This window comes from Podarcis vaucheri, assembly GCF_965113315.1.
Source record: "Podarcis vaucheri genome assembly, chromosome: 13".
Classification (NCBI taxonomy): domain Eukaryota; kingdom Metazoa; phylum Chordata; class Lepidosauria; order Squamata; family Lacertidae; genus Podarcis; species Podarcis vaucheri.
In genome coordinates, this window is record NC_138751.1 from 29,699,416 (window position 1) to 29,722,078 (window position 22,663).

The 22,663-nt window shown below is 47.2% G+C and overlaps 1 long non-coding RNA gene across 1 annotated transcript; it reads right to left on the reverse strand.

Annotated features, from left to right (window-relative positions):
- Nucleotides 1-1,778: 1,778 nt before the first annotated feature.
- On the reverse strand, nucleotides 1,779-5,699 carry LOC309517880. Its single transcript, XR_014213322.1, has 3 exons — nucleotides 5,656-5,699; nucleotides 4,846-4,932; nucleotides 1,779-1,859 (listed from the first exon to the last, which is right to left on the reverse strand). It is a non-coding gene; the product is annotated as an uncharacterized lncRNA (long non-coding RNA).
- Between the last annotated feature and the right edge of the window lie 16,964 nt (nucleotides 5,700-22,663).

Genomic DNA, 22,663 nt, shown 5'->3' on the forward strand with positions numbered 1-22,663 from the left:
CAGCTGATATGCGGGAAACGTGGGGCTAGCCGGAGAAGAGAGGGCAAGCCCCCTCCGCTCCGGCCCTAAACCGCTGAAACCGCCAGGAGGAAGGAAATTCCCCCCCGGCAGTGCCTTGGCAGTGGCGGTGGTGCTGCGAAGCAGCGAGGCAGGAGCCCCCGCCCCCGGGGATTCCCTAATCTCGCGGGGGACGGCCCTCTCCAACTAGGGCGCGCGGCTGGCTGGCTGGCTGGCGAGGGAGCAGGTGGGGAGGAGGCGGGGGACGGCGGCGGCGCTCTGCTGGAAGGGCGCCCGAGATTATGGGGGGGCTGAGCCCCCCAAAAAAAATTTTTGAGGGGGCTCGAGCCCCCTCAGGCCCCATGGAGTCGGCGCCTATGACCTCACCTGGCCTCATGGGTGGGCAGGAGACATTCCATGGACATTCTGCTGGCTTCTGAGGATGTTTTACACAGGCATTCTCTTGATCTTTTGACCAGAATCTCCTCTTTTTTAATTACTGTAATGTGTGTGTGCGTGCACACACATTTTAATTATGGATTAAACTATGGCTTTTAATGGGATTACTTTATTGTGTATTTTAATTATGGATGCTCGTATTTAAATGTCTATGGAATGGGTTTTTGAACTTCGCAAACTATCTTGATCTTATATAAACAAACAAACAATAACAATAAAAATAACCCAGGCATTCTGCGGAATTGTGGGGCTTTAAAAAGGTGATGACTGGTGACGTGCAAATATAGAAGGGGCTTTCTATAAAGCACTGAGCCTTAAATCTGGAGCTGGTCCTGAACTGAACCTCATCCTGTGGTACCCCTCTGCAAAGATGGAAGGAGTTCATACAAACATCCAGCTCAGAATTCTATCCAAATCAGAGGCTCGCACACTTCCGCCAACCTATAAAGCTTTCCCAATATCAAAGTATCACTTTAGTTATTCCGGATTTCTCATTCTTTGCTGTACAAAGAATGCGGTACAATAAACCTTGACAGGTGCTGTAGAGTCAGCATTGTTAGAATCAGTACTACAGGCAGGTGTTTGGAGCGGGGGACAACTTAAAGGTTGTTATGACAGGTGGCAAGACAAGGGAAATGTCCTTGTTGTTCGTCCCGACTGCTTTTGGATAAAAAGGGCCAATGCAATTCACAACAAACAATGCAATTCGGCAATTGCTCCATTGAACAAAGCAGCCAAGTTCTTTGTAGGGTTCAATGGAATAAAGCCTAGCAGCTGTTGCATTTAGGGATCAGATGTGTATTTCCACTCCTTTGTGTATCCTGAATCCAAAGTTCACAAGGAAGGGAAGCGAGTCACCTCTACCTGCAATCCATCGCCCAGTTATTTGCTGAAGCTGCCGTCCTTCAAGGAGAAGGGAGTGTAGGGTCTGCAAAATCCTCCAGGGGTCAGCATGCTTCAAGCCGCAGCTGCCTGCTGTCCCAAAAGAGCCATTCTCCTGTGTCACCCTGCCTTGGGTAGCCAAGAGTAACCTTCTCCCTTCCTCCATGCATGGCAGGCTGCGAGACCAAAGAAGACTCAAGTAGGATGGGGCCCATCAAACTGACCAATGAACCAAGAGGAAAATCCAAGATGGCAGAGAGAACTGGGCAGGAGTGGTGGTGGAATGAGAAGTGACTGAAGAGGCCTTTGGGCACCTGCTCCCCTTCCGAGTCCAGAAACTGTCCAGAACCAGCAGTTGAATCTTACTTCAATGTTGGCAATAGACCAGCGTCCTCAACTGCACCCAAGGGCAGCAGGCTTGCTTTGTGGGTTCAAGCTTTGTGAGTCCTGCCTTACAGAGGACTGTTTGAAGGAGCTCCCCATTGGAAGGGCTATCCGGTTGGAGGCTGGTTTAAAGAACCCTAAGAAGGAAGAGCACATCGGAGGCGCTAAAGCAAACTCACCAGGTCACCTGTTTGCAGCTAATGCTGGAGATGATCTGCGATGCCGCTTTATATTGTAATAGGTTTTTTTTATAAGATATTTATTAAGATTTTTTTAAGATATTACAATACAAAATGAAAAAGAAAAAAAATACAAAAGAAAAATGATTAAAAACCACTCCATTTTTCTTTCTTTTTTTAAATAATTTTTATTACATTTTTTCCAATTACAGATAGAACAGAAAAAAGAAAGAACATAGAAGATAAAGAAAAAGAAAAAGAAGAAAATCAAACCATTTCAGCAACTTATTTCAAATTTCTATCGAACTTCCCCACATCTCCCGTATAGTGCATTCTTAACAATAAAATTATCAGCAAATTATACCCTTGTTTCGTTTGTTTCTTTATACTTTAAATTACAGTTTAAGTTTAAATCCCTTATTTTCCATTTACTCTAAAAATATAGCATATTGTCATTTTTACCCATTTAAACTTTGATTCTTTCAAAAATATTATCCAATTTCATATATAATCCACTCTCGTTGCTGGGGCTAACCTTCCAAGTCATGCGGCATCTTAAAGTTCATATAACTTATAATACTTTTGCAAATAGTCCTTAAATTTTTTCCAGTCCTCCTCCATTGCTTCTTCTCCCATATCTCGGATCCTGGCAGTCATCTCGGCTAGTTCCATGTAGTTCATCAATTGCGTCTGCCAATCTTCCAGTGTGGGCAAATCTTGAGTCTTCCAATGCTTAGCGATGAGAATTCTTGCTGCTGTGGTAGCATACATGAAAAAGGTTCTATCCTTCTTTAACACCTTCTGGCCGACAATGCCCAGAAGGAAGGCCTCCGGTTTCTTAGGGAAGGTGTACTTAAACACCTTTTTTAACTCGTTATAAATCATTTCCCAGAAGGCCTTCACTCTTGGACAAGTCCACCAAAGGTGAAAGAATGTCCCCTCAGCCTCCTTACATTTCCAACATTTATTATCGGACAAATGGTATATCTTAGCCAGCTTGACCGGGGTCATGTACCACCTGTATACCATTTTCATAATGTTTTCTTTCAGAGCATTACATGCGGTGAACTTCATACCGGTGGTCCATAACCTCTCCCAGTCTTCAGACATGATATTATAACCAATGTCCTGAGCCCATTTTATCATGGCTGATTTAACTGTCTCATCCTGAGTATTCCATTTAAGCAGCAAGTTATACATTCTTGATAATAACTTGGTCTTTGGTTCTAACAACTCTGTCTCAAGTTTCGATTTTTCCACCTGGAATCCTATTTTTTTGTCTAGCTTAAAGACCTCATTAATTTGGGCATAATGTAGCCAATTTTGCACCTTACCCTTTAGTTTTTCAAAGCTCTGCAAAAAACCACTCCATTTTTCTATTACTTATTTTCCTTAGCTTGTTTCCCGGACCTCCTCATACCTCCCTTTTTTGTATTCCAGTTCAATTTGTTGGCTCAGCAAATCCTTACCCTCTTTGTTTATCCTAATCTTTGGTCTTAAAATAGTAACATTAGATTTTTCCCTATTAACAACCTATTTTTCATATTCCCTTAAAGCATTACAGCTGGAAACCACTTACTTTCTATCCAACATCATTCTAACATTCATTAATTTTACAATATTTCTGTAGATAGTCTTTAAATTTCTTCCAATCTTCTTCCACCGACTCTTCTCCCTGGTCTCGTATTCTGCCAGTCATTTCTGCCAGTTCCATATAGTCCATCAGCTTCATCTGCCATTCTTCCAGAGTGGGTAAATCTTGTGTCTTCCAATACTTTGCAATGAGTATTCTTGCTGCTGTTGTAGCATACATAAAAAAAGTTCTATCCTTCTTTGGCACCGATTGGCCGACTATGCCCAGGAGAAAGGCCTCCGCTTTCTTCAAGAAGGTATATTTAAATACCTTTTTCAGTTCATTATATATCATTTCCCAGAAAGCCTTGTAATTGTTATGTCTATGTTTGCATTTTCTTTTCTCTATAATGGTTATTAAATTTTCTGTTTTACATTTTAGAATATTCACTTAAACAACATTAAAATATCAATGACCCCTTCTTCTCTTCCCATGGTTCATTTTGCATAACATAAATCCCTGCATATTTTATGTAAACTAAACCATTCAATGTTCCATTACGTATTACATCCATCAAAACTTACGGTATTTACACTGTTGAATTTATCTTAATGCTGCCCACGTTTTCAAATGTACACAATTTCCCCCATATATTCAATAAAAATCTTCCAATCTTCTTTAAATCTATGTTCTTCTTGTTCTCATGTTCTATATGTTAGGTCTGCAAGCTGCACATATTCCATCACTTTAAGTTGTCATTCTTCTTTAGTTGGGACTTTGCCCATTTTCCATTTTGGGGCTAACAAAATACGGGCCACAGTAGTGTCATACATAAATAACCTTTATGGACACCTGCGAATTTCCTTCTGAAATTCAGAGTCCTCAACAAAAAGGAATCTGGGGGTTTTTTTAAGTACTTTTAAACGTTTTTTCAATTCATTATGAATTATTTCTCAATACTCTTTTACCCTTTTACAGGTCCACCACATGTGATAGAACGTACCCTCTGTCTCATTGCATCTCTACATTTCCATTTACACCTCTCATCTGCACAGCTGCCTCAAGCGAAAACACATTTAAGATGGAAAGGGTTTGAGTCAAGGATCACTAGGAGGTAAACCTATTGTTATGATCCCAGAGGCCAGGCCTGGGACACGTGGACTGATCACAAAGACAGGTGGCCTCTGCCTCACCCACGTGGGGTCACAGCCACCCCCTTCCAAAGAAATGTCTCAGATGAAACGGAAACAAGGAGGCTTTCATCTAAGAGGAGATGTTTTTCAGAAAGGCTTGTATTCCTAATGCTTCTCCTATGAGAAATTAACTGCAGCAATTTCAGCTCTGCCTGTATTGTGTTACCCAACTCCTTACCTGCCCCCTTGATTCTACTCCAGGAGAGCTCCTGCTGCTGTAATTGACCTAGGTAAGGTTTCAAGAGTTTGATCTGGAGCTCCAGGTCTGCAAGGGAAGGAATTTAATTCTCAGAGGGAGAAGCTGGCAGAATACTTTCGATTCAGAGTTTTCCCTGATTAATTTAGAGTGGCCACTTACACGCATTGCCCGCCCCCCACAAAAAAAGATAAAAGAGGACACAGGTTTGCATATGTGCATTTATATGCATTGATGTGAAATTAAAAATAATTCCTGCAATTTCAATTCTTGCAGGAACAAGTCCTGTTGGGAGGTGGTGGTGAAGTTTAAAAGCGCAACCTCATTTTTCACAGCTATAGAATTGTAGAGTTGATAGGGAGGGACCACGAGGATCATCTAGCCCAACCCTCTGCAATTCAGGAATCTTTCACCCAGCATGGAGTTCAAATCCACAACCCTGAGATAGAGTCTTATGGTCTACAGGCTGAGATATCCCTCAGGATAATGTGTGCTATATATAAGTCATGATGCTATCCACACAAGAAGAGCAGTGAGATTCTTCTTGCCTATACCACTTCAGACTGCAGGTGGGGACTTCTGTGTCCTGACGCTCCTACATGTGTACATATCCTTGCAGTTAACAAAATCAATATACTGTTACAGATCTAGAGCTGGTGAATGTTAGAAATTAGTAAAATGGTAGAATTCAGCTGATACTTTGGGTACTGAAGGGAAAATACAGGCTGCAGCAGTTCTCCTGAACTGTGCAAAAAACACAGAAATTCCTGGGTATAGCCTATGCAAACTAACCTGGCCCGGCTAGTCGAGTGGTCAGTCTTGAACACATCAAAGACAGATCCTTAGGTCTGTGCAAAACAAGTGGTTGCCAAGGTGACTGGGGAGGGCATGATGTCACACAAGAAAAATGTGTCCCTTTTAAAACAGAGAAGGGGAGGGGCCCCTTAGCAAAGGTTATTGGGAAGGGTGGGAAAGGAGGTGCCAGAACTGGAGGCAAGAGGCTGTGTTGGGCAGAACCGTAGTATTGGCAGGCTGAGGCAGAGGTGTGCAGAATGCCTTGGGCACAGCGTTGCTGTGCGAAAAGAGCTCCCTCTTGAGATATAACGCTGCAGACTCTCTTTCTCCACCTTGGCCCAGGTGTCTAGAGGTGCAAAATAAGCCCAGTCTCTGATAGCTTCCTTCCTGTCTTCTTTCTTGCACTCTGACTAGGGGCATGTCACTGCCTATCAGCTTCTGCCTCCTTAGTCTCAGTGTCGCTCTTGTAGAATTCAGTTGGGAGGAGGATGGAGACAAAACCAGGATTAGTTGGCTCTGCCTGTCATTGGCTCTGGCGCCACCTACTGTTCGCCTCCCTGTCTTCGGCCCTACCAGTGCCAACCCATCACTACTAAACTCTGGAAACAGGGTGATCTCAGCAAGACTGTACCACTTGCCTAATCTGACCACATAAATCAGCTTAGTCCTATCATAGTTAAAGAGTGCTCCCTCATTTCAGAGCCTTGCACTGAGGGATAATGCTGTACAGCCACAGAGAGATGGAACATGGTAATTGAATTTATTTTATGCGTTTCTAAAAAAGCACGCTGCAAGCCTGTCATATTTCCATGCCCTTTGGCTGCACTAAGACACTAACCTATTTACTGGGCAGCTGCCCGAGATCTCGCCTCAATTAAGAAGAACAAAACTTGACACTTTTGAACAAAAGACTAAAGAGCAGGTCGGTTCTGCAAAAGGAGGGGCCTGTTTGTTGATGTCTTTGCCTGCAACGGCCTCCGGTCTCTTGTCAGCTGTGTTCACTTTTCTTGCTTATTTTCAAGGTCTACAAGAGCTTACGCTCCGGAAGAAAAGGGGTGTGCATGCATGTTGTATCACCGCTGAGAAAAATGGCTCCACATTTACAAAATGTTTTGAAATGGGAGGAAGACAAGGGAGCGGAAGAGAAGGGGGAAATGGGATACCACACCTGTTTTTGGCTCTGGGCCTACCCATCAGCAGCCGCCAATACCCCCTAAATACCACCAAGGCAGCTACCTTTGACAGAAAAAAAGAGTTTCCCCCCTGTCTGTTATATATAGTTAAGTCACTAGGTGGCACTGGACTTAGTATTGAGGCGTGCTCAAGGATTTCCTGTCTCTGAGTTTCCTGTGTCTATCTGTTCTGGATGAAGAGTCAAAATCTGGGGGTTTTCCCAGGCATACCATTTGTAGCGCTATAGTTGCTGAGTTTGCGGTTTTCTTCCAGATTTTTGTGTATGCTTCCACATGACATTTTTTTCATTCCATCACTATACCAGAATATTGCCTTCATCATCAAACTGCTTTTTCCTCTTTCGTAAAAAAAATCCCAAACCTTTTTGTGGTTCTCTTCTCACAGTGTGTGGAATACGTTTTGCGCAATTTCCCATTTTTATGTGAGGTGGGGAGGCTTGCGGTTTGAGCAACTTACGTTTCACACAATTTCCTCAACTTTATTGTTTTCAAATGCGGCCTGTTACTGCATTCTCCAAAATGGTGGATAGCTCCAACTCACCCAGTGAACTCAAGGGGTTCCTGCCAGCTATTTTTTCCTAATCTTCGACTGGAACAGAATTCTGGAATTCTCCCTGCTCAAAAAAGAGTGAAAAGGGCTATCAGTAACCTGTGCACATGCACATAATTTGGACGTTTGCTAGTTGCTGGAACAAAGGGGCAGAAGGAATGTAACACACCCTGTCATTGGTGTGTATGGAAGAAAGCTTAACCACCCTTCGAAAAACAGCAACAAGCAGCTGGTGCAGTGTTCCACTACTATTTTGCTCCAAAAAACCCCATCAGAACAGACAACAACTCCTCTCTTTCCCGACTGGGCTTCAAAGTCTTGTAGAGGTTTTTCAGCACATACTGAAAACAGAAAAGCTTATCTATAAATTACTCTAAGACCAAGATTGTGATTTTTGGCAGATAAACGGCGTTTCCATGCGCTGCTCTGGTTTGCCAGAAGCGGCTTAGTCATGCTGGCCACAAGACCCGGAAGCTGTACGCCGGCTCCCTCAGCCAATAAAGCAAGATGAGCGCCGCAACCCCAGAGTCGGTCACGACTGGACCTAATGGTCAGGGGTCCCTTTACCTTTTATAGATGGTGCTTGGATCATCCGGCTATAGAACAAACTGAGTCATTTAGATACGTGGGTATACTCTTCAATGAAACCCCGTTGGACACTTGGCAGTATGGAGGCAGTGAAAGTCAAAGCGCATAAAACCATAGGGGCATTGATGAGGGAGGGCAGCTGATTGAACCTGCCCTGAAAATATTTGGTAGCAAAGTGCATACTCAGATGCTCTATGGTATTGAAATACAGGGCTCTGATCTCCATTACAGTTTTGGAAACTGCAGGTTTTTTCTCTCTCCAGAAGCTATAGCCTCTGCAGTCAGGCATATCAGCAGCTCTTCTTCATACAGAATCTGGGTGGACAACAATTAAAACAAGAGCAGACTGCACTCAGTTAAAGAATATTTTTTAAATTGCTACTATGCCTAATGAGCGCGTTCCTGCTCTGCTATATGGAACTGGGTGGAAAGCGGCTTGTCAAGATGTTTTAGACTATTATCATTTTCCAGAACTCAGCTCTGCTTTGACCTTGAAGAAGTGTCAACTAAGGGATTGTCTCTTCTGGATAGAATCCAGAAGGGACCTGCAACTAATTAGAAACACAATCCACCCCCATCTGTATCCAGGCTTGAGAAAGAGCATTTTAGAGCTTGTCATGTGACCAAACTCTTACCAGCTTCATTAAGAAATGCCTTTAAAAAAAGGTAAAGGACCCCTGACAGTTAAGTCCAGTCGCAGATGACTCTGAGGTTGTGGCGCTCATCTCGCTTTACAGGCTGAAGGAGCCGGTGTTTGTCCGCAGACAGTTCTTCCAGGTCATGTGGCCAACATGCGCTTCTGGCGCAATGGAACACTGAAACCAGTTCACACAAGCAAGCAGGTACCCTCCAACAGAAAAGTTTCATTTGAGTGGCAATAATAGCTTCTTAACACAGAGAATGGTGGCCTGGACAGGCCAGGTCGTCCTCTTATATACCTGCTGGGATTGACAAGGCATCTTACCCTCACCTGAATCTCACAACTCTTCTGTAGCTGCCTCTGATTAGTTATCATTTAACTCTTGGGGGAAATAATTAGCATCGCACATCATGTGCAAGGAAGTTGCCAAAGCAATTAACCAACTAGAAGGATTACTGTTAATAGCACCAGTTTTCCTATAACTTGATATTGCTGGATAGTTTTGATGAACTGCAAAAGCATTTTTAGTTTGCTTTCTGCTGCCAACATGGAACTTTTCTTTATTAGTGCCACTTTGTTTTGTACGATTCCTTCCAAATGAAGGAAAACAACTTTTCTGCTTGTATATGTTGATAATATAATTTTGGTTACTGAGGACAAACAAGGTTTTACAAAAACAAGATTGAGTGCAGGCCTGGCCAGGACATAGGCGTCCTGACTGTGACAAAGGTGACCTGTGTGCTTGCTTGCTTGCTTAACAGCTATTGGGAACTTCAGGGTCCCTGCTCTCCCTTCTTATGTTCTTTGTACTGGACCTGGAGACTCCAATAGAGAGCATTCAATGTCAAGAAGGAGGGCAAGTGGGCACTCTATCAAATGACAAGGCAGGAGCTACACGGAGCAGGGCCTTTTCACTGGTGGTGCCCATTGTATGCCTCACTCTTCCCAGACCTGCTCTCTTTTGGCCTGTATTTTGGAGCTTTATAATTTAGGAAGACCATGGAAGAACTGGTTGACAAGTCTTATCAGTTGCTGACATATGAGCGGATTTTATTTGCTGCTATTCTGTGCTTCTGGTGCACCAGTGTAATAGAGTTGGCCAGGATGCCAGAAGGGATACAATTTATGTGCTTTCTCCATGATCTGCACAGCAGAGGGTGTTCAGTCAACAGTGCAAAGGCTGAGCTGAAGCGTTCCCTGCTGGTTACCTGCTTTCAGCAATAGGGGTCGCTATTTGGTAGTACCCAAATTCTAGAGCTCCCTATTGGTGGCTCTTAGGTAATTTAAAAAATACAGAGTCCATTCATAAAACACAGTGTTCATTCATAAAGCAGTAACATAAATCTCCATTGCTACATATTGGTTGTATATTCAGCGGTTGAACATACAAGTTAATGGCCATGCTGTAGTGTAGTGCTTATGCGACTGTGAATAAAAGGTGGCTGGGCTCATTGTCTCAGGGTTTGGGGGGGAAGAGGTTACAAAACTGATTTCCAATAAGTGCCCCCCCTTTATTTCCATAACAATTCCTTTAGTCTGTACCCTGAATGGTGACACCAGGGACCTAGAAGGTGCAGGGCTTGTCAGTCCAACCCCTGCACAGTCTCATCAGGGCTGACCTTAAGGCAATTGGGCCAAATTGGGCCCCGCGGGCCGTTCCTAAGGGGGCCCCTGCACCAGGGGAATCTAGGTGGATTTTATTTATATCTATAAGATTTTGCAGACTTTGGCTGTGAAGTGGGGCCCTACAAAAAAAAATGCAAGTTGCGCCCCACTGCTTCAAATTGGGCCCCACTGGCTAATAGTTGCTGGGCCTGAGTTTTGCATGAAGTATTGGGTTTGCAATTTTGGGAGAGGGGAGACTGCAGCACTGGGGAGCGGGTAGGCTGGCGAGGCGCCCTAGATTTAGAGGCCCTAAGCTTCAGCCTACTTAGCCTATACATAAATCCGGCACTGCCCCAACAGTATGGTGTCTGCAAAAAATCTCAGTAAATATTCCCTCAAAAATCCATGGTGCACTGGCTTGACCTCTTCCACATTGAGCATACCTTCTTAAACATGCCCAGATGTCACTGGGTGCCAGATTGGACTCCCTTCCTCTTTGAAGAGGGGAGGTGCAAAGAGCTTCTTTCTGTGTGTGTGGTAGTAGTGCTGATGTAGGTGCCATTTTCCCATTGAAGGGGAGGGTCCATTTTGTGGTCCTGTCTCCTTTTCTGTTCGTCTTGGTGTGGCGGCCATTTTGTGTTATAGCCCACACACTGCCCGGTGCTGTTTCCTGACTGGCACTCACACACTGCCCAGTAACCATTTTCTGGCTGGCACTCACGGCACCTTCCCAAAATTCAAAATGCGCCATTGCCCTAAAACAGTTTGCAACCCCTGTCTTAAAAGATGTTAGGTGATTGTTTCTGGGGGGCAGCATATTCCACAATCAGAGGAGGCCCTTTCTTCCCACCTAACCTCTGAAGATGGAGACACTTAAGAAGACCTTAAGGCGGGGTGGGGGTGGGGAACCCAGTCAGGTTCATATGTGAGCAGGAGACCCTTCAGAAACAGGGCTTCACAAACCAAATAATGAAAAAAAGCTTATCTAGAATGGCAGCAAATTATTCTGCACGCAGCGATATGCGTGTTTCCCTATCAACAAGGGATGCAGATCGTACACTGCAGATTTATTTTTAGCTGCAACTACAGCAGAGCAATGGCAGCCCCAGGTGTTTCCTTTTCAGAGCCTTGTTAGGATTTCCCTCCATTCAGGCACTCGCACTTTCCCACCAGGAGCTATTTTTAGAATGTGCTGCCCTTTCTGGTGGTGCTGGTACTGTGTGTGTGTGTGTGTGTGTGTGTGTGTGTGTGTGTGTGGAGGGGAGTGCTTAACGTTGTGGAGGGAGAGTAAGAAGCAAACTCATTGGGGAGAAACATGAAAAGCTTGCTTGATCTCCTCTTGGAAGAAAATCCCTCGTTTCCAGGCAACAGGGAAACACTGGGGTCGGGGAGCAGGGAGGGGGATATTGTTCTGAGATGCTTAAACATTTCTGCAGAGTCTGAGCTTGAGAAGGCGAATCCCGTTTTGCAGGGAGGGAGGAGTTGCTTGCAAAGATAAGCTTTTCAATTGGAAAGCTTAAGGGTTGTCGTTTTTAAACATATGCACAGATACACACACTGCGGCGCCAGGGTTACACACACACCCCCACCAAATAATTCCATGCCTGAGAATGGAAAGTCTAAATAGCATCATCCCCAAAACACAGCAGCTAATCCCGCAGGAAGGTCTGCTGCACAACGCTTGCTTGAAGGAACAGAAGCTGCAGAAGAATACTACCACACCCCATGGGTCACGGTGTCTCCCACTCAGTGCATGAGTGTACACTCCCTTAGGTGACTGCCCCCCATTACCTAATACTAAGGCAGGCTTTGTTGAATTAAGAGGCCTGTCAGGGACTGTCTGGATGAAGAGGAGCGGTGGGAGGCACCAGCCAGGGGAACCCCCAAGGAAACCCCCAGGGGACAAAGGCTCAGAGCCAGGGGATTGGTGGTGGGACTCCGAGGAGAGGTCAGAGGGAAGAGAGTGGGGAAGGAGGTGCTGGATGCTGAAGAGGCAGCAGGGTTTAGTGAGCAGGAAGAGACAGTGACAGGGAGCGGTTCAGACTCTGAGGCTGAAGCTGAAGCAGAGGAAGGGGGTCAAGAGGCTGCAGAATAATCCGGAGAGTCTTCCCTTCCTGCTGTGACAAGCTCCTCTCTCCCCTGGTCTCCAAGATCATGCAGGATAATGAGGAGGGCAGAAAAACTTGAATGACGTTTGCTCCAATTCAGCAGTAAAGAGTGTGGTTTCCCAGGGAACAAGTGGAAGTGTGGAGGAGCCTAGAGACAGCCTGAGATATGGTACCGTGATGGGATATATTGCCAGGTCAAAAATTATGAAATGGATATCACAATATGGGCGTCAAACTGGTTTTGGGCTATATATCAATATATCACCCAGCCCTACGCTGGACCATAGGAACATCGATAATAGGGAAATATAGGTTTTCATATACAGTGGTACCTCGGGTTAAGTACTTAATTCGTCCTGGAGGTCCGTACTTAACCTGAAACTGTTCTTAACCTGAAGCACCACTTTAGCTAATGGGGGCCTCCTGCTGCTGCCACGCCGCCGGAGCCCGATTTCTGTTCTTATCCTGAAGCAAAGTTCTTAACCTGAAGCACTATTTCTGGGTTAGCGGAGTCTGTAACCTGAAGCATATGTAACCCAAGGTACCACTGTAGATCTTTAACATTCAATAAATATACTCAAGCATAATTTACAATTCAGCCTCAGTTCTCCTCACAGTAAGAGAGCTGCAGCCTGTGCTTCCCCGCCCCCAGTTGCCCCAAATCTCTGGGTCCCAGTAAAGGCCCCCACCATGACACCTGAGTCCTGATAGGAAGTTTATTCCTGAGCCCAGACCACCACGTTTGGCTGGTGAACTCTGTTTGGGTTAGTGAGTCACAAATTGTGCAGGGCTGGTCAGAAAGCTCCCCTTTCTCACGAAGATGAGGGGGGAAAGTTCTTTCCCATGGTGCTTGCTCTGAATGTCATCAATGGCTTTCCTTAGTGAGGAGTCCCTGTTCTTATGAAATAGTTCTCCAAGGAGGGATTAGAACGTGCCTTCCTTCCGTGAGAAGACTGGGGTCTTTCCACTGTTTTGAGGGAAGGGGAGAAAAAGGGTAAACTGCCTCCAGAAGTCACAAGGAAAGATCTTTCCTAAACACCAAAGTTATCCCAAAGCAGAATGCCAGGAAAAGAGGGGGAGAAAATGCCATTGTGCCCTTGTTCTGGCATGGGCTCAAATCTCCTCTTACAATAGAGATTACGCGAGTCAAAAACAGTAGCTTTATGCAACTCCCAGGCTGCAGAATGGGTAACGTAGCCTGGTTATCCAAACACAAGGCGACACAGGAAACCATGTCAAAAGGCTGTAGTCACCAAATTTCCCTTTGAAGTAATGATGCCAGTGCCATTTTCCCAAGATACCTAAAATGGCAGCCAAAGGTTTTGGAGGTTAATATTAGGAAAAATCAAAGGTATAACAAAGGCACACTGTTAGATCCTTTTATCGTTTTGTTAGGGGTTTTTAAAGAAGAAATGGGACCGGAAACAAAAAAAGGGAATTAATTTATTCTCTGTTAATGGCAGCCAACGTTTTAGCTGCTCAGATTTGGAAAAAGGACAAAGAACTGGGAAATCTTATGTTGCATGTTAACCTGGCCAAGTTAAATTACTAGAGAAAAAGTGAAGAAAATCAAAGAGAAATATTCAAGATGGGCTATTTTGATAATTTTAAAAAAAATTAAGAACAGTATAGATTTTAAACTGGATTGATTTAACAGAGTGTTAAGAATGAGGGGCTTGGTTTTTTATATATATGGAACAAGGAATTTTATGGATTTAAGTGGATTTTTGTGTTCGATGTGAATTTATAGATTTTGACAGCAAGCTGAATTATCTCTTGTCTCTGAATATTCTGGATGTTGTATCTATTGTGTTTATATGGTTTGTTAAAATTGAATTTAAAATAAAATAGTAAATACAATAAAATAGCCACTATGGTTATGTCCAAAAACAAAATGCAGAGCTGAAGTCACACCAGGTCATGAGCAGCATTGAAAAATGCCCAGCATCTTAGGAATGAGCAGGTGGAAAGCCTGCTCTAAGATGGGCCACTCAGAATAGTCTGAGGCTCAAGCCTTGAATTCAGAAGCCAGGGCTCACCAAGCAAGAGGACTTAGGAGACTCAGCAAGCAGAAGAGGTGATTTGAGGGCCAAGCCAGAAGGTGAGGTGCTAAACAACCATCAAGCACAACTTAACCAGTGAGCAGCAAACTACTGTTGACCTGACAAGATTCTCAGCAGTCTTTGGACCTCTTAAATTGTTTCCTACCTCAGTGAGCAAGACCCAACAAAGGAAACCTGTACCCGCTGAACATCTCCAACACGTTGGCCTTACCTATGACTATGCCTGATTCTCCAGGCTGATTTAAACACGCCCTCCCATCAGATGTCAAAGAAATAAACAACTATCTGACATTTAGAAGGCAGCCCTGTTTAGGGAGGTTTTTTATGTCTGATGCTTTAATATATTTTTAATTTTTTGTTGGAAGCCGCCCAGAGTGACTGGGGAAACCCAGCCAGATGGGCGGGGTATACATAATAAATTATTATATTATTATTATTAGAAACAAACAGACACCGAATACACCCACCCACCCCAGAGTCATATACAGAAGAAAAGCATTTCCCAGTCCCAATAGATCACAAGCAAAATATGAGAATACAAATCAAGAGGCAGTTTCACAGGTAGTGACACTTTAAAATGGGTGGGTGGGGGTTAAGAGTGAGTGTGTGTGTGTGTGTGTGTGTGTTTACATTTCCCATCGTGTCTGGAACTCAGACCTACATTGGCTCCCAGTACGTTTCCAAGCACAATTCAAAGTGTTGGTGCTGACCTTTAAAGCCCTAAATGACCTCAGTCCAGTATACCTGAAGGAGCGTCTCCACCTCCATCGTTCTGCCCGGACACTGAGGTCCAATGCTGAGGGCCTTCTGGCAGTTCCCTTGCTGCGAGAAGCCAAGTTACAGGGAACCAGGCAGACGGCCTTCTCGGTAGTGGCACCCGCCCTGTGGAATGCCCTCCCACCAGATGTCAAAGAGAAAAATAACTACCAAACTTTTAGAAGACATCTGAAGGCAGCCTTGTTTAGGGAAGCTTTTAATGTTTAATAGGTTATTGTAGTTTAGTGTTTTGTTAGAAGCCGCCCAGAGTGGCTAGGGAAACCCAGCCAGATGGGCGGGGTATAAATAAGTTGTTATTGTTATTATTATTAATTATCATCATCATCATCATCCAAAAATGACATTGGAGCAGACACGCACACAGATGAAAGATGGAAACGTTTACACTGAATGGTACACTCAGTTAGATACAAGTGTAAAAGTCTGCATCTCTCTTCCACATCTGTGTACAGATTGTGTAAGGACAGGTGAATGGTTGGAAGCTTCCAAAGTGTTTGCGATCCTTCTCAACGGAATGACAAGAGGAGGCAACTTCCCAGTTCCCCCAGCCTTTTCTCACAGGCACTGGTTCCTAATCCAGTACAGCCAAGACCTCTTGGAGATCAAGCGAACTTATATTATCTAATGCAACTGAAGGGACCAAACTAAGACATGTGTTCCAGATGAGAACTTGGGAGATCAGGGTTCAAATCCCCTTCTTGGCCATGATGAAACTCACTGGGTGACCTTGGGCCGGCCACTGCTTCTCAGCCGAACCTGTTGCCGGGATTAAATGAGGAGGAACAGCCATCTGCATCACCTTGAGCTCCTGGGGCGGGGGGATAGGTGGGCTAGGAATGCAATAAATGAGACATTTCACTGGAACCATCTGTGTCTGCTAATGCCTGATATCTCTGGCCCTTTCCTCCAGCTGTGCATGGCATCCCAAACCCCCAAGTATTTAATCTTGCATTTCTCTCTCTCTCAAACAGCTCTGCTTAAAGAGGTCTCTCGGCTGCACAGGCACGCATCCGTCAGCCTCTTCGATTTCCCATCCACTTTCTTCTGACAGGCTTGGGTTTCCCTCCCTGCAAAGGCAATCCTCTCTCTCTCTCTCCTGGTCCGCCTTCCTCAGACAGACCCTGAGCTTTGCATCGCTTTCCCGTTTAATTACAGTTAGCTTCAAACAAAAACAAAAAGCAGTTCGTTTTCCTCGATGACCGCCTTCATTACCAAGCCTGGGAAGCCCTCTGGCAGCTGCCCACAGATAAATCAGCCTCCCCGCCCGCCACTCCACATCCCCACAACCCACCCCTTTCCCCTCTCCCCCCCCCCCGCCCCTGCCAAGCGAGGCTGCAGTGCGGTAGGATTTGTGCCGCACACCTTCTCCTCCCCCCCCGCCGCCCAGGAGTGGAGCCCCCCCCCCTCACACCCTCATTCTGCATTCAGGCCGGGTGGGAGCGCGTGGGAGGCGGGCAGGGAGGTTTATAAATAGTCAATGTCGCCGAAGCAGTTCTTGCTAAATATAGAAACGCCTATTGACCCAGACAACAAAGCAGCTGCTGCTGGAGCAGCGTTGACCTCCCGGGGTAGGGGGCTGGTTTGGGGGGGGGCGCTGGGAGAGGGGAGCAGAGGGGAGCACAACAAGGCCTTGGCTGTAAGGCGAGAGGTGCCACTCAGCCTGGGAGAAATCTGCAATGTCACTGCAAAGACTGCAGGGAGCCTTTATAGCCCTTAAGGACTACTAGCAAAAGCGCGTTGCTTTGTTAGGGTAAGCCAAAGTCTGGCATGGCGCAGGGCAGCTGGAGAGATCCGGGAGTGGGGGAGGCTCTCTTCTCCACGACCATTTCTGCCACAGATCCCTCCCCACACTCCCACACCCCATCGAGCGGCCTTGGGGAAGTTTATGCAACCTCTATTTCCTCCCAGATCCCTTCACTGGGTGCTCTGCAAAACAAGGCCCTCGGAGGAACCTACAGGCGGCTTTGCTTACCGTTGTGTGTGTGTATTTTCCCCCCTAGGTGGCTTTGCCCAAACTCTGCCTCTTTGCACTCTTGCGCGCGCCCCACCCCCGAAATGCTTGTTAAACTGAGACTGACCCAGAAACTCCAGCGGGTGCAGAATGCCGCGGCGAGACTCCTTACGGGGTCTTCGCTGCGAGATCATATCCATCCGGTGCTGTACCAGCTGCACTGGCTCCCGGTGGAGTACAGGATCAGGTTTAAGGTGCTGGTCTTAACCTTTAAAGCCCTATACGGCCTAGGACCCTCGTACCTACGGGACCGCCTCTCCTGGTATGTCCCACAGAGAAATTTACGGTCTGCAAATAAAAACACCCTAAAGATCCCAGGCCTCAGAGAGGTTAGGCTGGCCTCAACTAGAGCCAGGGCCTTCTCGGCTGTGGCTCCAATCTGGTGGAACGCTCTGTCACAAGAGACTAGGGCCCTGCAGGACCTGACATCCTTCCGCAGGGCCTGCAAGACAGAGCTGTTCCACCAGGCCTTTTGTCAGGGCGCAGCCTGACCCCCTCCTCTGGCAATCTGCACAAAATTTTGCTTGATGGTTGCCAATAATTTGATTTTAATTTGATTTAATTAATTTTATAATGAATGTTTTAGAATGTTGAACTATTTTGATTGTTGTTAGCCGCCCTGAGCCCAGCTTCGGCTGGGGAGGGCGGGATATAAATAAAATTTATTATTATTATTATTATTATAAACATTTTGGAGGATGCACCCCAGAGATAGGGAGCCGCTGGAGCCATGGTACGAGTGCTAATGAAGACTTTAAATATGCATCGACGTATCTACCTATGAGTTGAGAAAGAGCAGTTCTGAAGGCCTGCTTTCTCTGGTTTCAGGTGATCCTGCGCACCAAGTACCCCCAAAAGCAGGCATAGGCAAACTCGGCCCTCCAGATCATCATCCCTGACCACTGGTCCTGTTAGCCAGGGATGATGGGAGTTGTAGTCCCAAAACATCTGGTGGGCCAAGTTTGCCTATACCTGCCCAAAAGGAACACGTGTCCCCCACCAGAGGTACCCTCCCCTAACACCCCATACACCAGGTGAGGGGATACAGAATTGTAATCTAAGCCTCTCTGAACTCAACAGATACACACATGCTTGATCCTGTGATACAATAAGGTCTAGCATCCAAACACAGCTATACTTGGAGCAGCAGCAGGCCTGCGGATTTCAGTGGGTCTGCTGAACGCACGCCTAACATTAGGCAGCTCCTGTTCCCGAGGTGTTTAACCGCCTGAAAGACCACAGAGAGGCATCAGCTGAACGAGGGGAGGAAACGGAGGAAAGCGTCTGTAGCTTCATCACCGCGTCTCCTCCCTCCTTCCTCGAAGGAGCAGCTGGAGATGTCACAGCGAGGAGCATAGCTCAGCAGACTTCTTTGGAGAGCAAGTGGGAGCAGAAATCCCGGCATCCCCCTCCAGTTTCCTCCTCCACCGCCGCCTGGTTTCCTCCACGGAGGGGGTGGGTAGGAGAAAAGCCTGGCTGCCTGAAGGAGATGAATATTTATGGAGGTTGAAAATAGCTCCGGCATTCGGTTTCCCCCTCACGTGCTGAGCCAGCAGGGATACTGCTAAATTGGATGTCAGCGCAGAGAAGGGATTCTGCTCATTCAGGCAGGAGAGCGGATACAAAATAGATGCGTGTGTGTGTGTTGTGGAGATATATCTCCTGAGTGAAAAAATCCTTGAGAAGCCCTCCCTCCCGCAAACCGCCTGGCAGCATCCGGACACACACACACACACACCCCTGGATCTCCATGCCATGATAGACGGCTGCAAAGCTCTGCTCCATCTCCCCCCTCCCCCGCACGCCCACCACCAACCTTCCTCCTGCGACATTCCCCCAGCCCTCCACCAACCCCTAACTCGTCTCCTTGGCCCCACTGCAGGGGTCCCAAGACGCAGGTGGGTCTGGGGACTGGCAGGTGGAGCCGGAGCGACGGGACTCCGGATTTGGATCGCCCCAGCTCCCGCCCTGCCGAGCTCTGCAAGGGGCAACACGGAGACGGGGGGAGGGGGGGAGCTCACAGCCAGTGTTCTTCCTCCGCGCCCCCCCCCCCGCTGGGCTGGTTGCAAGGAAGAAGGTAGGCAGACAGACAGACAGAAAGGGGCTGGCGTGGGGAAGGTCGAGCCTGGTTGGGCGAGTGCCCCCATTTGCCCTCTTGGACCAGTCTCCCAAAATAAACCAAAGGAAGAGATTAGTCAGCAAGATGGGATGGATGCAATATGGTCCCTTGCAGTACTGGGGAAGGGGGCATCCCTGCCCGCTCCCCCCCACCCCGATTTATCAATACCAGATATTTGATTGCCAGCATGTTGGCTCCCCGGTCCCTTTTTTTTTTTTCTGAAAACGAGAACAAGCTAGATCATCCCTCCCACCCCCTTTTCTAACTCACATTTCTCAGTTGGCGTGCAAAAAAAGCATTGGGGGGGGACGATCTCCCCACCCCTTACATTAAGTTCCTGAGTTACCTGGGGCCAAGGGGAGGTCTCTCTTACCTGTTATATCCCTCTCCTCAGCTACTATATTTAAAGGTGGGGAAGGAAGGAGGGCGAGTCAAGGGAGAGGTCTTTCGAATTTTATTAAGGGGGATTTCAACCTTCCCCCGCGTCCCCACAAAAAAATTATATATATTTCGGAGCGTGGCATCGCTGCATCTCGGCCAGGTAAGATACCTCCCCCCACCCCCACTCCGCTGCCCGAGATCTCAGAGGACTGGGTTGGAGATCTGCAGCCAAACCCGGGAGGTCAAGAGCATGCGGGGAGGAATACATCAAGGGCGCTTTGAAAAGGCGATCAGAGCAATTAAATGGCGCGGCCGGTTTGGCTCCCGGTTGCGTGGCACGTCCTCGGCTGGAGCTCCTCGGGATCTCAAGGCAGACGCACATCTAACAATCTGGCAGCTCGCGGGCTCCAGCATTGCCAACTGCAGCTGCGAGGAAATCTCTGCGAGAGAGGGACCCTCTCTGCACTGGGAGGAGATGACGTCAGCCCAGGGCTCGAGAACCAGGCCGGCGGTATAAGCAGCATCCCCTTGGCGCCAGCATCCAGCAGAAAATTGGTAGGGGGCAACGCCACCTATCGACTAAAACCGGTATCGCCCGGCGAATTACTTTGGAAAGGGAAGCTTTAATTCACACGCGACACACAGTCGTCTGAAGACACGGCATTTGCTGCCGCATTTGCAACAGTATTCTCAAGCGGAAGGAGGAGGAGGAAGAAGAAGAGACAGATGCCATCAAACACACGCAACAGACTTGGCCTAATCCCAGGGGGTCTGCTTCCCTTTCACACTTTCCTTGGGGCCCAATACAGAAACATGCAGCAAACAAGCGTGTCCATATGAAAGGTCAGCCATCCAACCCTTGATTTAGGCTGGAGGTGCAAACGGCTTGCAAGATACAAAGGGACAACACTGCTCACAACTTTCCTGGGAGTTGTTTTAGATAGGAGTCTAACACCAATGTTCACTTCTTGTTGTTCAGTCGTGTCCGACTCTTCGTGACCCCATGGACCACAGCACACCAGGCACTCCTGTCTTCCACTGCCTCCTGCAGTTTGGTCAAACTCATGTTCGTAGCTTCAAGAACACTGTCCAACCATCTTGTCCTCTGTCGTCCCCTTCTCCTTGTGCCCTCAATCTTTCCCAACATCAGGGTCTTTTCCAGGGAGTCTTCTTTTCTCATGAGGTGGCCAAAGTATTGGAGCCTCAGCTTCACAATCTGTCCTTCCAGTGAGCACTCAGGGCTGATTTCCTTAAGAATGGATACGTTTGATCTTCTTGCAGTCCATGGGACTCTCAAGAGTCTCCTCCAGCACCATAATTCAAAAGCATCAATTCTTCGGCAATCAGCCTTCTTTATGGTCCAGCTCTCACTTCCATACATCACTACTGGGAAAACCATAGCTTTAACTATACAGACCTTTGTTGGCAAGGTGATGTTTCTGCTTTTTAAGATGCTGTCTAGGTCAGTGTTTCCCAACCTTTTTTGGGCAAAGGCACACTTGTTTGATGAAAAAAATCTTGAGGCACACCACCATTACAGCCCCGTGACGTCAGCGCGCAGCGTCACGCCGGGAGGGACGCACGAAAGTGTAAGTTTCAATTTTTTCCCCTCCCCCTTGCCGGGGAACCTCCAAGCTTTGGGGGTGGGGGGGGAGGAGGCAGCAAAGCGAGGGACTGAGGGACTCCTCCAACGACAAGGGTTGGGGAAGAAGAGAAAGGGCTATTCCGCTCCAGTCACGGGAGAGGAATATGTACTGGCCCAACTGGTGTGCGGTCTTCGGAAAGCGGGATGCGGGAAGGAAGCCTAGGTTCGGGGTCCACCGACCTCGGCGGAGAAAGGCAACAACCGGAGCCGATGACGAGCCGGCGCGTGCGTGCAGCGGCTGGCCTCGAGCTCGGGAAGCTGCGCGCGTCGATGTTGACGCGGGGCGCGCGAGAGCTTGGGGGCGGGGGGGCGGGAGAGAGAGAGGAAGAGTTGGCAGCACCAGGCGCTGTTACTTATTGCGCTGCGGACGCTGCCAGCAACTGCGGTGGTTGTGCGGCAGCCGCCGCCGCAGAACGTCCTCGTCAGTCAGCTGAGCTGTCTGGATGCGTAGGGAGCCGAGGGGCAGGGCTTCCTTTCTGAAGGAGCTGAGGGTGGGGGTCCTCCGGCGCCTTTGGCGAAACGGCGCTGGCCCAGAGCGCTTCTAGGAGGCTGCCTTTGTGCCTTTGTAAAGCCCTCTTTCCCTCCCTCCAGCCCTGTGTCACCTGTGGAAAAGGGGGCTGGATCCAGTGACGCAACTCGGAAAACTGTTAGGGAAGCCAGAGCAGGAGGCGCCATCGCCGCTTTAACCCACGTTTCCTTTTTGAAAGAGAAACTTAAGTCAGTGTTTCCCAACCTTTTTTGGACTCGCCCGCCTCCCTCCAGGCAACATCTCGCGGCACACCAGGCAACATCTCGCGGCACACTATTGTGCCGCGGAACACCGATTGGGAAACACTGGTCTAGGTTTGTCACTGCTTTTCTCCCAAGAAGCAGGCATCTTATAATTTCGTGGCTGCTGTCACCATCTGCAGTGATCATGGAGCCCAAGAGAGTAAAATCTCTCACTGCCTCCATTTCTTCCCCTTCTATTTGCCAGGAGGTGATGGGCCCAGTGGCCATGATCTTCGTTTTTTTGATGTTGAGCTTCAGACCATATTTTGCACTCTCCTCTTTCACCCTCATTAAAAGGTTCTTTAATTCCTCCTCACTTTCTGCCATCAAGGTTGTGTCATCTGCATATCTGAGGTTGTTGATATTTCTTCTGGCAATCTTAATTCCAGTTTGGGATTCATCCAGCCCAGCCTTTCGCATGATGATAAAACAGCCATCAAATAGCAAGCTCTGGACTGGATACACAGTGAAGTAATCACACCAAGACTTTTATTGTGAGACAAAGAGATCTCTTATAAACCCGAGATAAGATTAATGCAGGTAATCATAGTGAT